This window comes from Bubalus kerabau, unplaced genomic scaffold (genome assembly GCF_029407905.1).
Source record: "Bubalus kerabau isolate K-KA32 ecotype Philippines breed swamp buffalo unplaced genomic scaffold, PCC_UOA_SB_1v2 scaffold_26, whole genome shotgun sequence".
NCBI lineage: Eukaryota > Metazoa > Chordata > Mammalia > Artiodactyla > Bovidae > Bubalus > Bubalus kerabau.
In genome coordinates, this window is record NW_026577880.1 from 3,149,290 (window position 1) to 3,163,946 (window position 14,657).

Here is a 14,657-nt window from a genome sequence, read left to right on the forward strand (position 1 = left end):
AGAGACACCTGCGGTGACTCAAGAGGAGAGCGGGGTCCTTTGCTTCCCCTCGAGTCGAGCTCGGACTCCCAGGATGCGTCTGGAATGCAAACCCGAGATCGCTGTCGGCCCTGGAGAGGAATATTAGGTCCTGGACACAAGCCTAGATGAGGTCTCTTTTGCCCTGCAGTGACTCAAGAGCAAACCCCAGCTCTTCCTCGAAACTCGAATGGAAGATTGGACTTCCCTGGGCCAACACAAGAGGAAGCCTGAATTCCCCGTCATAACTCGAGAATCCCGCCGCACCTTGAGAAAAACCACGTGATTCCCCCGTCATCCCAAGATGAGGCCCTTGCCCTCTACAGCGTGTCAAGAGAAGCCCCAAGTCCGTATTGAAGTGCAAAACGGTACTTGGCACCCTTGAAGTGACCCCAAAAGTTTCCCGACACACCGGTCCCACTCGAGGGGAACACCGAGGTTCCCGGCACGACTTCAACTGAGCCCTTTCACTCCTCCTGATCGTGACAAGATGGTCGATTCCCCTGCTTTGTCTGGAAGGGGTTCCCGATCTTCATGGCGCACCTCAGGATGACATCAGTCTAATGAAGAAATTCGAGACGTAGCCTCATGGATGGTGCCACGTTCTGAAAGACCCCGATTTCCTGCTCTGCTATTGATAAGAACCCGATGTCCGGACACCTCTTTGAAGGCAACCCTGTGGATGAAGGCACAACACGAAGGGGCACTGACCCCCTCATGCATCTTACGGAAAAAACCGAAGGTTCCACTCACAGCTCGACAAATGGTCTGTTATCCTGTGAACAACTCGAGAGGCAAGTGGAGTTCCATTCCTCCACACAAGACGAGGCCTGACTCTCCTGTCCCAACTCTTCAGGGACCCTGTGGTCGGAGTTTTAAATGGAGAGGAACCCTTAGGTTCCTGCCTCAACTCGAGATGAGAACCTTTGCCATTGCACCAAACCCAGTGGAGTTCCGAGAGCGCCTCCCAAGTCCACAGTATGCCTGACTTCTCAGAGGCACCCTGAGAAGCTCCCTGAGGTCACCGGTACAAGTCGAGGGAACCCAGGGTTTCCTGCCGCAACCTGAGAAAGACCTCGAGACTCCTTCTTCAACGCGTCTTGAGTCCCGATTTCCCTACCATGACTCGAGAGCATTTATGGGCTCCTCCTCATCACACGCATAGACACCTGACTTTCCTGGCACCACACGAGAGGCTCCCTGAGCTCCCCGTCGTACCTCGTGAGAAAACTCATACTTGCGCTCCAACTCGAGAAAACCCACAAGACGCCCCCGTCATTGCGAGCTGAGGGCCTTCTTTCCTGTATGGCCTGGAGAGCAATCCGGAGTCCTCTCTCCAACTCCACAGGAGGCTTGACTCCCTGGAGGCCACTCAGTGGGCTCCAAGAGATACCTATTGCGACCCAGGAGGATATCAGAATCCTTTGCTTCCCCTCGAGCCGAGGCCTGACTCACTGGGTGAGTCTGGAATGCGTCCCCGTCATCCCTATCGCCCCTGGAGAGGAACATTAGGTCCTGGACACAAGCCTAGATGAGGTCTATTTTGACCTGCCGTGACTCGAGAGCAATTCCCACCCAGCTCTCCCTGGCAACTCGAATGGAAGAATGGACTTCCCTGGGCCAACAGAAGAGGAAGCCTGAATTCCCCGTCGTAAGTCAACAATCCCATCGCAACTCGAAAAAAACCACGTGGTTTCCCCTTCATCACAAGATGAGGCCCTTGCCCGCCACAGCGTCTCAAGAGAAGTCCCACGTTTCATCTTGAAGTTTGAAACAGTATTTGGCAAGCTTCGTGAGACCCCAAAATTTCCCTGACATACCGGTCTCACTCAAGGGGAACACCGAGGTTCCCGGCACCACTTCATCTGAGCCCCTTCTCCCCTCCTGATCGCGACAGTAGGGTCGATTAACCTGCTTTGTCTGGAAGGCTTTCCCGACCTTCCAGGGGCACCTCAGCATGAGGCCCGTCTCACGAGGAAATTCGAGACGTAGCCTCGTGTGTGGTGCCGCATTCCAAAAGACCCCGATTTCCTGGTCCGCTCTTGATAAGAACCCGATGCCCGCACACCACTTCGAAGGCAACCCTGTGGATGAAAGCACATCACGAAGGGGCACTGACACCCCCGTGCATTGTCTGGAAAAAACCGCAGGTTCCACACACAGCTCGACAAGTGGCCTGTCACTCCTTGAACAACTCGAGAGGCAAGCGGAGTTCCATTCCTCCACAGAAGACGAGGCCTGACTCTCCTGTCCCAACTCTGCAGGGACCCTGCAATCTGAGTCAGAAATGGAGAGGAACCCTGAGGTTCCTTCCTGATCTCGAGATTAGGCCCTCTTCCATTGCAGCAAACCCAGTGGAGTCCCGAGAGGCCTCTCCCAGCTCCATAGTATCCCTGACTTCTCAGAGGCACCCTGAGAAGCTACCTGAGGTCACAGGCACAAGTCGAGGGAACCCAGGGTTTCCTGCCGCAACCCGAGAAAGACCTCGAGCGTCCTTTTTCATTGCGTTGAGCCCTGATTCCACTACCATGACTCGAGAGCAATGACGTGCGCCCCCTCGCCACTCGTATGGAGACTTGACTTCCCTGACACCACACGAGAGGCTCCCTGAGCTCCCGGTCGTACCTTGTGAGAAACCCCACACTGGCACCGCAGCTCCAGAAAAACCACGAGACTCCCCCGACATCGCGAGCTGAGGGCCTTCTTTTCCTGCATGGCCTGGAGAGCAATCCCGCGTGCTCTCTCCAAACTCCACAAGAGAGGAGCCAAGATTGCTGAGGAGTAGGACGGGGAGAACTCTTTCCCCCCCAAACAATTTCATCAAAAGAGCATTTAAACGTCGAGTAAATTCCACAATACAACTTATGAATGCTGCCAGAGGACATCAGGCACCCAGAAAAGCAACCCAACTCTTGGAAAGTAGGTAGGAAAAAGTATAAAAGACAAAAAAAGAGACAAAAGAGGGAGGGAGGGATTTCCGTCCCAGGAAGATAGTCTTAAAAAGAGAAAAGTTTCCAAACACCAGGAAAGCTTTGCACTGCCAAATCTTTGCCAAGCTTTGGAAGCACAAAGGGCAACATAAGGGGGATAAAAATAAATAAACAATTAAAACTCGCAGATTGCAAGCCCTACGGTAACTCCCCCAGCCGCAAAGCAGTGCAGACACCTGCTCACACCATTAGCAAGCAGGGGCTGGGCAGGGAGGTGCGGCGCGGGCTGCATCGCTTAGAGTAAGAATCTGGCCTGAATACCCTGAGCACTATCTGAACGAAATAACTTGGGCTAGCAAACCAGACTCTGGGATATCTACCACGCAAAAAGCCAGCCCTAACCTAAGACACCGCCAGGCCCGCGCATGGAACAAAGGACTGAACAGAGATAGCCGGCTGCAGACCTTCCCCCTCCGGTGACAGGCAGCCAGAGCCAGAAGGGGGCAATCGCAGCCCCAGAGAGACATTATCTATAAAACTGTAAGCAGCCTTCTTTGCTAACTAAAACTTCTTGGGGATCTGGACGGTCAACATCTGCCTGAGAAGGTGCGCCTGTTTTACACCCAGATAACCGAGTGGCGGGGAGGCGATAAGTCACAACATTGGCGCTCGCCAAACACCTCATCACCTGAGCTGCTCGGACCTGGGAAGAGCACAAAACGCAGGCCCAACCGAGTCTGTGCCTCTGAGGACTACCCGAGTGCCTGAACCTGAGCGGCTTGGACCTGGGAGGTGCATGAAGCCCAGGGCCAGCCTCGGATTGTTCCCGGTGGAACAACCTAGAGCCCGAGCAGTGTGGGCAGGGAGGCTACACGTGCCGTGAGCGGGGGCAGACCCAGTGTGGCTGAGGCACTGCGAGCGCACGCCAGTGTTATTTGTTTGCAGCATCACTCCCTCCCTCCCTCCCCACAGCGCAACTGAACAAGTGAGCCTAAAAAAAAAAAGTGTCCTCCACCGTCCCCTTTGTGTCAGGGCGTAAACCAGACACTGAAGAGACAGGCAAACAAAAGAAGCTATAACAGAGGGAAACGCCTTGGAAGCTACAGGCAATAGATTAAAACCCTGTGGTTACTAGGACTACATAGGAAGGCGCCTATAGATCTTGAGAAATATAAGTCGGACCAAGGAACTAGCCAAAAATGAACCGAACCCACGATACTCACAACAAAACCAGAGAAAGTCCTAGATATATTTTTATGATCATTCTTACTTTTTTTAATTTTTTTAATTTTAAGTTCTCTATTGTTCATTTAATTTTCACTTTTATAACCTATTACTTTGCAAAACAAAGACCCTATTTTTTTCTTCTTCAGCAAACTTCATATATATATATATATATATATATATATAATAATTTTTTGACCTTGTTTTTTTGTTTTGTTTTTTTTCTTCTTTTCTTTAACATTGTATTTTTGAAATTCCAAACTGTACTCTAGATTTTTAATTTATGCTTTTTGATATTTGATATCAATTTTGTACCTGTAGTTTCTTTATAATTTTTGCGACATTGCTTGTTTTTGTTTGTTTGTTTTCTCTTTAGTTTTCTTCTTCCTTTTTTTTAACATTGTATTTTTGAAATTCCAAACTCTACTCTAGATTTTTAATTTTTGCTTTTTGGTATTAGTTATCAATTTTGTACCTGTATTTTCTTGATAATTTTTGCGACCATGTTTGTTTTTCTTTGTTCGTTTTTTCTCTCTTTCTTTTCCTTCTTCTTTTCTTTAACATCGTATTTTTGAAATTCCAAACTCTACTCTAGATTTTTAATTTTTGCTTTTATGTATTTGTTACCAATTTTGTACCTTTAAGAACCCAATCTTCAGTACCCATTTTTCACTAGGGAGCGAGATTACTGGCTTGACTGCTCTCTCTCCCTTTGGACTCTCCTTTTTCTCCACCAGGTCGCCTGTGTCTCCTCCCTAACCCCTCTCTACTCTACCCAACTCTGTGAATTTCTGTGTATTCCAGACGGTGGAGAACACTTAGGGAACTGATTACTGGCTGGATCTGTCTCCCTCCTTTTCATTCCCCCCTTTTATCCTTCTGGCCACCTCTGTCTCCTTCCTCCTTCTTCTCATCTCTGTATAAATCTGTGAACATCTCTGAGCGGTCCAGTTGTGGAGTGCACATAAGGAAGTGACTACTGGCCAGCCCACTCTCTCCACTATTGATTCCACCTGATCTCATTTGGGTCACCTCTAACTCCCTCCTCCCTCTTCTCTTCTCCATGTAATGCTGTGAACCTTTCTGAGTGGCCCTCACAGTAGAGAAACTTTTCTTCTTTAACGTAGATGTTTTATCAATGGTGCTGTATAGAAGGAGAAGTTTTGAAACTACTGTAAAAGTAAGACAGATAACTGGAAGCAGGAGGCTTAAGTCCAAACCCTGACTCCAGGGAACTCCTGACTCCAAGGAACATTAATTGACAGGAGCTCATCAAATGCCTCCATTCCCACACTGAAATCAAGCACCACACAAGGGCCAACAAATTCCAGGGCAAGACATACCAAGCAAATTCTCCAGCAACAAAGGAACGCAGCCCTGAGCTTCAAGATACAGGCTGCCCAAAGTCACCCCAAAACCACAAACATCTCATAACTCATTACTGGACACTTCATTGCACTCCAGAGAGAAGAAATACAGCTCCACCCACCAGAACACGGACACAAGCTTCCCTAACCAGGAAACCTTGACAAGACACCTGTACAAACCCACACACAGCGAGGAAATGCCACAGTAAAGAACTCCACAAACTGCCAGAATACAGAAAGGACACCCCAAACTCAGCAATTTAAACAAGATTAGACAGAGGAATACCCAGCACATAAAGGAACAGGATAAATGCCCACCAAACCAAACAAAAGAGGAAGAGATAGGGAATCTACCTGATAAAGAATTCCGAGTAAGGAGAGTGAAATGGATCTAAAATCTTGAAATTAAAATGGAATCACAGATAAATAGCCTGGAGACAAGGATTGAGAAGATGCAAGAAAGGTTTAACAAGGACCTAGAAGAAATAAAAAAAGAGTCAATATATAATGAATAATGCAATAAATGAAATTAAAAACACTCTGGAGGCAACAAATAGTAGAATAACAGAGGCAGAAGATAGGATTAGTGAATTCGAAGATAGAATGGTAGAAATAAATGAATCAGAGAGGATACATGAAAAACGAATTAAAAGAAATGAGCACAATCTCAGAGACCTCCAGGACAATATTAAACGCTACAACATTCGAATCATAGGGGTCCCTGAAGAAGAAGACAAAAAGAAAGACCGTGAGAAAATACTTGAGGAGATAATAGTTGAAAACTTCCCTAAAATGGGGAAGGAAATAATCACTCAAGTCCAAGAAACCCAGACAGTCCCAAACAGGATAAAGCCAAGGCGAAACCCCCCAAGACACATATTAATCACATTAACAAAAATCAAACACAAAGAACAAATATGAAAAGCAGCAAGGGAAAAACAACAAATAACACACAAGGGAATTGCCATAAGGATAACAGCTGATCTTTCAATAGAAACTCTTCAAGCAAGGAGGGAATGGCAAGACATACTTAAAATGATGAAAGAAAATAACCTACAGCCCAGATTATTGTACCCAGCAAGGATCTCATTCAAGTATGAAGGAGAAATCAAAAGCTTTTCAGACAAGCAAAAGCTGAGAGAATTCTGCACCACCAAACCAGCTCTCCAACAAATACTAAACAGGAAACACAAAAACGGTGTATAAATTCAAACCCCAAACAATAAAGTAAATGGCAATGGGATCATACTTATCAGTAATTACCTTAAACGTAAATGGGTTGAATGCTCCAACCAAAAGACAAAGACTGGCTGAATGGATACAAAAAAAAGACCCCTACATATGTTGTCTACAAGAGACCCACCTCAAAACAGGGGATACATACAGACTGAAAGTGAAGGGCTGGAAAAAGATTTTCCATGCAAATAGGGACCAAAAGAAAGCAGGAGTAGCGATACTCATATCAGATAAAATAGACTTTAAAACAAAGGCTGTGAAAAGAGACAAAGAAGGTCACTACATAATGATCAAAGGATCAATCCAAGAAGACGATAAAACAATTATAAATATATATGCACCCAACGTGGGAGCACCACAGTATGTAAGACAAATGCTAACAAGTATGAAAGGAGAAATTAACACTAACACAATAATAGTTGGAGATTTTAATACCCCACTCACACCTATGGATAGATCAACTAAACAGAAATTTAACAAGGAAACACAAACTTTAAATGATACAATAGACCAGTTAGACCTAATTGATATCTATAGGACAATTCATCCCAAAACAATGAATTTCAACTTTTTCTAAAGTGCACATGGAACCTTCTCCAGGATAGATCACATCCTGGGCCATAAAGCTAGCATTGGTAAATTCGAAAAAATAGAAATCATTCCAAGCATCTTTTCTGACCACAATGCAGTAAGATTAGATCTCAATTACAGGAGAAAAACTATTAAAAATTCCAACATATGGAGGCTGAACAACACGCTGCTGAATAACCAACAAATCACAGAAGAAATCAAAAAAGAAATCAAAATTTGCATAGAAACGGATGAAAATGAAAACAGAACAACCCAAAACTTGTGGGACACGGTAAAAGCAGTCCTAAGGGGAAAGTTCATAGCAATACAGGCACACCTCAAGAAACAAGAAAAAAGTCAAATAAATAAACTAACTCTACACCTAAAGCAACTAGAAAAGGAAGAAATGAAGAACCCCAGGGTTAGTAGAAGGAAAGAAATCTTAAAAATTAGAGCAGAAATAAATGCAAAAGAAACAAAAGAGACCATAGCAAAAATCAACAAAACCAAAAGCTGGTTCTTTGAAACGATAAATAAAATTGACAAACCATTAGCCAGACTCATCAAGAAACAAAGGGAGAAAAATCAAATCAATAAAATTAGAAATGAAAATGGAGAGATCACAACAGAAAACACAGAAATACAAAGGATCATAAGAGACTACTATCAACAATTATATGCCAATAAAATGGACAACGTGGAAGAAATGGACAAATTCTTAGAAAAGTACAACTTTCCAAAACTGGACCAGGGAAGAAATAGAAAATCTTAACAGACCCATCACAAGCACGGAAATGGAAACTGTAACCAAAAATCTTCCAGCCAACAAAAGCCCAGGTCCAGACGGCTTCACAGCTGAATTCTACGAAAAATTTAGAGAAGAGCTAACACCTATCCTGCTCAAACTCTTCCAGAAAATTGCAGAGGAAGGTAAACTTCCAAACTCATTCTATGAGGCCACCATCAGCCTAATACCAAAACCTGACAAAGATCCCACAAAAAAAGAAAACTACAGGCCAATATCACTGATGACATAGATGCAAAAATCCTTAACAAAATTCTAGCAATCAGAATCCAACAACACATTAAAAAGACCATACACCATGACCAAGTGGGCTTTATCCCAGGGATGCAAGGATTCTTCAATATCCGCAAATCAATCAATGTAATACACCACCTTAACAAATTGAAAAATAAAAACCATATGATTTTCTCAATAGATGCAGAGAAAGCCTTTGACAAAATTCAACATCCATTTATGATAAAAACTCTCCAGAAAGCAGGAATAGAAGGAACATACCTCAACATAATAAAAGCTATATATGACAAACCCACAGCAAACATTATCCTCAATGGTGAAAAATTGAAAGCATTTCCTCTAAAGTCAGGAACTAGACAAGGGTGCCCACTTTCACCATTACTATTCAACATAGCTTTGGAAGTTTTGGCCACAGCAATCAGAGCAGAAAAAGAAACAAAAGGAATCCAAATTGGAAAAGAAGAAGTAAAACTCTCACTGTTTGCAGATGACATGATCCTCTACATAGAAAACCCTAAAGACTCCACCAGAAAATCACTAGAACTAGTCAATGACTATAGTAAAGTTGCAGGATATAAAATCAACACACAGAAATCCCTTGCATTCCTATACACTAATAATGAGAAAACAGAAAGAGAAATTAAGGAAACAATTTCATTCACCATTGCAACGGAAAGAATAAAATACTTAGGAATATACCTACCTAAAGAAACTAAAGACCTATATATAGAAAACTATAAAACACTGGTGAAAGAAATCAAAGAGGACACTAATAGGTGGAGAAATATACCATGTTCATGGATTGGAAGAATCAATATAGTGAAAATGAGTATACTACCCAAGGCAATTTATAGATTCAATGCAATCCCTATCAAGCTACCAACAGTATTCTTCACAGAGCTAGAACAAATAATTTCACAATTTGTATGGAAATACAAAAAACCTCGAATAGCCAAAGCGATCTTGAGAAAGAAGAATGGAACTGGAGGAATCAACCTACCTGATTTCAGGCTCCACTACAAAGCCACAGTTATCAAGACAGTATGGTACTGGCACAAAGACAGAAATATAGATTAGTGGAACAAAATAGAAAGCCCAGAGATAAATCCACACACATATGGACACCTTATCTTTGACAAAGGAGGCAAAAATATACAATGGATTAAAGACAATCTCTTTAACAAGTGGTGCTGGGAAATCTGGTCAACCACTTGTAAAAGAATGAAACTAGAACACTTTCTAACACAATACACAAAAATAAACTCAAAATGGATTAAAGATCTAAACGTAAGACCAGAAACTATAAAACTCCTAGAGGAGAACATAGGCAAAACACTCTCTGAAATACATCACAGCAGGATCCTCTATGACCCACCTCCCAGAATATTGGAAATAAAAACAAAAATAAACAAATGGGACCTAATTAACCTTAAAAGCTTCTGCACATCAAAGCAAACTATTAGCAAGGTGAAAAGACAGCCTTTGGAATGGGAGAAAATAATAGGAAATGAAGCAACTGACAAACAACTAATCTCAAAAATATACAAGCAACACCTACAGCTCAACTCCAGAAAAATAGATGACCCAATCAAAAAATGGGCCAAAGAACTAAATAGACATTTATCCAAAGAAGACATACAGATGGCTAACAAACACATGAAAAGATGCTCAAAATCACTCATTATCATAGAAATGCAAATCAAAACCACTATGAGGTACCATTTCACGCCAGTCAGAATGGCTGCAATCCAAAAGTCTACAAATAATAAATGCTGGAGAGGGTGTGGAGAAAAGGGAACCCTCTTACACTGTTGGTGGGAATGCAAACTAGTACAGCCACTATAGAGAACAGTGTGGAGATTCCTTAAACAACTGGAAATAGAACTGCCTTATGATCCAGCAATCCCACTGCTGGGCATACACACTGAGGAAACCAGAAGGGAAAGAGACACGTGTACCCCAATGTTCATCGCAGCACTGTTTCTAATAGCCAGGACATGGAAGCAACCTAGATGTCCATCAGCAGATGAATGGATAAGAAAGCTGTGGTACATATACACAATGGAGTATTACTCCGCCATTAAAAAGAATAGAATGAATCAGTTCTAATGAGGTGGATGAAACTGGAGCCTATTATACAGAGTGAAGTAAGCCAGAAAGAAAAACACCAATACAGTATACTAACGCATATATATGGAACTTTGAAAGACGGTAACAATAACCCTGAGTACGAGACAGCAAAAGAGACACTGATGTATAGAAGAGTCTTATGGACTCTGTGGGAGAGGGAGAAGGTGGGAAGATTTGGGAGAATGGCATTGAAACATGTAAAATATCATGTATGAAAAGAGTTGCCAGTCCAGGTTTGATGCATGACACTGGATGCTTGGGGCTAGTGCACTGGGACGACCCAGAGGGATGCTATGGGGGGGGGGGGAGGAGGGAGGAGGGTTCAGGATGGGGAGCACATGTATACCTGAGGCAGATTCATTTTGATATTTGGAAAAACTAATACAATTATGTAAAGTTTAAAAATAAAATAAAATTAAAAAAAAAATCCACAGGAGGCTTGACTCCCTTTAGGCCACTCAGTGGTCTCCAAGAAATACCCGTCGGGACTCGAGAGCAGAGCAGAGTCCTTTCCTTCCTCTCGAGATGAGGTCTGACTCCTCGGGTGCGTCTAAAATGCAACCCCGAGATCTCTGTCGCCCCTGGAGAGGAACATTAGGTCCTGGACACAAGCTTAGATGAGGTCTCTTTTGCCCTGAAGTGACTCGAGAGCAATCCCTAGCTCTCTCTCGCAACTCCAATGGAAGATTGGACTTCCCTGGGCCAACACAAGAGGAAGCCTGAATTCCCCATCGTAACTCGAGAATCCCGCCGAAACTCGAGAAAAACCACATGGTTACCCTGTCATCGCAAGATGAGGCCCTTGCCCGCTACAGCGTCTAAAGAGAAGTCCCAGGTTTCTTCTTCAAGTGTTTTCACACTTCAAGTGTGAAAACTTGGCACCCTTGATGCGATTCCAAAAGTTCCCCGACACCCTGGTCTCTCTCGAGGGGAACACCGAGGTTCCCGGTATGACTTCATCTGAGCCACTTCTCCCCTCCTGATTGCGACTGGAGGGTCGACTCCCGTGCTTTGTCTGGAAGGGGTTCCCAACCTTCCCAGCGCACCTCAGGATGAGGCCGGTCTAACGAGAATATTTGAGACGTAGCTTCATGGGTGGTAACACATGCTGAAAGACCCCGATTCCCTGGTCCACTCTTGATAAGAACCCGATGCCCGGACACCTCTTGAAAGGCAACCCTGTGGAAGAAGGCACAACACGACGGGGCACTGACACCCTCGTGCATCGTCCGGAAAAACCCGCAGATTCCAAACACAGTTCGACATGTTGCCTGTCACCCCGTGAATAACTCGAGAGGCAAGCGGAGTTCCATTCCTCCTTACAAGACGAGGCCTGACTCTCCTGTCCCAACTCTGCAGGGACCCTGCGATCAGAGTCAGAAATGGAGACGAACCCTGAGGTTCCTGCCTCCACTCGAGATGAGGCCCTCTTCTATTGCACCAAACCCAGTGGAGTCCCGAGAGGGCCCTCCCAACTCCAGGGTATCCTTGACTTCTCAGAGGCACACTGAGAAGCTCCCTGAGGCCACCGGCACTAGTCGAGGGAACCCAGGGTTTACTGCCGTGACCCAAGAAACACCTTGAAAGTCCTTCTTTAACGGTTCTTGAGGCCCGATACACCTTCCATGACTCTAGAGCAATGACGCGCTCCCCCTCACAATGCGCATGGAGACCTGACTTCCCAAGCGCCTCATGAGAGGCTCCCTGAGCTCCCCGTAGTACCTCATGAGAAACCCCACACTGGCGCTGCAGCTCGAGAAAACCCACGAGACGCCCCCTTCATCGCGAGATGATGGCCTTCTTTTCCTGCATGGCCTGGAGAGCAATCACGAGTCCTCTCTCCAAACTCCACAGGAGGCTTGACTCCCTTTAGGCCACTCAGTGGGCTCCAAGAGATACCCGTCGCAACTCGAGAGGAGAGTGGAGTCCTTCGCTTCCCCTCGAGACAAGGACTGACTCCCCGGGTGCATCAGGAAAGCAACCCCGAGATCCCTGTCCCCCCTGGAGACGAACATTATGTCCTGGACACAAGCCTAGATAAGGTCTCTTTTGCCCTGCAGTAACTCAAGCGCAATCCCTAGCTCTCCCTCGCAACTCGAATGGAAGACTGGACTTCCCTGGGCCAACACAAGAGGAAGCCTGAATTTCCTGACCTAACTCGAGAATCCCGCCACAACTCGAGAAAAACGACGTGGTTAACCCGTCACCACAAGATGAGGCCCTTGCCAGCTACAGCATCTCAAGAGAAGTCTCACGTTCCGTCTTGAAGTTTGAAACGGTACTTAGCACCTTTGATGTGACTCCAAAACTTCCCCGACATCCCAGTTTTACTCGAGGGGAACATCGAGGTTCCCGGCACCACTTCATCTGAGCCCCTTCTCCCCTCCTGATCGGGACAAGAGGGTCGATTCACTTGCTTTGTCTGAAAGGGTTACCGTCCTTCCTGGTGCACCTCAGGTTGAGGTCCGTCTCAAGAAGAAATTCGAGACGTAGGCTTGTGGGTGGTGCCACATGCCGAAAGACACTGATTTCCTGGTCTGCTCTTGATAAGAATCTGAAGGCTGGATACCTCTTCGAAGGCAACCCTGTGTATGAAGGCAAAAAACGAAGGGGAACTGACACCCCCATGCATCGTCCGGATAAAACCGCAGGTTCCACACACAGCTCGACAAGTGGCCTGTTATCCGGTGAACAACTCGAGAGTCCAGTGGAGTTCCATTCCTCCACACAAGACGAGGCCTGACTCTCCTGTCCTAACTCTGTAGGGACTCTGTGTTCAGAGTCAGAAATGGAGAGCAACCCTGAGGTTCCTGCTTCAAATCGAGATGAGGCCTTCTTCTGACAAGGTCCAGCCTCGGCTGGTCCAGGGTTTTCGAAGGGGAGACAGAGTAGGCGACCTATTGATTTATTTATCGAAGATATAAAGAGTAATAGAATGAGGATAGCTCAGTAGGAAAATTTAGTGGAGAAAAGAAGCTGAGTAGCTTGGTTTATGCGGAAAATCAGTATAACCCGTGACACCAGGTTAGCTCTGACCACGGAGGCCGCAGGCTCCCTCTCGAATAGCGAAAAGTGCCCCACCTTAGACACCTTCTCAAGTGGTCTTCGAAGCCCAGGCAAATAAATGGTCGCAGAGGATATCCGCGCTCCAGATGGACACTCATCTGAAAATTGAGGGGAAGAATGACATTAGGAGACTAAGCGTTGGCAATCAAGGCCCGTAGCTTTATTTTCAACAGGGGTTTTTATACCCTAAGTTACACATAGAGGATAATGGGGATGCAAAGACAGCAGCCTTGGATCCTTATCAAAAACCAGAGTTTCTCTCCTGCAAATGTATCGTATACAAATGGTTTAGGTGATTTACATAATCTTCTAGCCAGAAGACCTATTAACATTTTATGACTCTTGACAAAGACTTATCAACCGTAAGACTTATTTTCTCTAAGAGTAATTATTTTAAGGTTTGGCCCCATCTTTCGAAGATAAAATTGCATTCCTACAGGGCAGATGTGTAATGGGCTTACAACAAAGGAAATAATTTATTACCTTAAGGGTCTAAAGTTAGTAACACCAAGGCCACTACTTATTTCTTCTACATACCAACTATATTAATTAATACACATTCAAGGATACAATTCAGGGGACGTGGAAACTTGGCAACAAGCATTGGTTCATCAATGAAATCTTTTACTAGTTTTATTCTGACAGTTTCTAACTCTCTGAGAGGCTCTAAGCTATTTGAATATCTTAAGCTTCCCGTGCCTCTCGAGGCTCGGAGACTGTAAACAATTGTATGCATTGCTGTAGGAGACCGGGTAAATTTGTCAGGCGAGTTAGAGAGCCATCTGACGTGTTTGGATTTAAACACTCCTAATTGCCCAGGAACTTTATTAATTGGAGCTGTAAGTTAGCTCTTTGACAGAGAGAGTGAGATGGTGGTGGGGGACAGCCCCCAGTAAAGTCAGAGGGGAGAGCACAAAGCAATAAAGTAGGCAGACTCTGGTTTTGGGGGGTAGATGCTCAAGAATATCCGGGAGGACTCCCGAGGCTGGATCCCGCCTTTGTGTATGCCCAGCCTCCTTCCTCATGACCTTTGTCACGAGTGGAATGTCTCTCGCCGGCTCCCGGCATCTCCCCGTT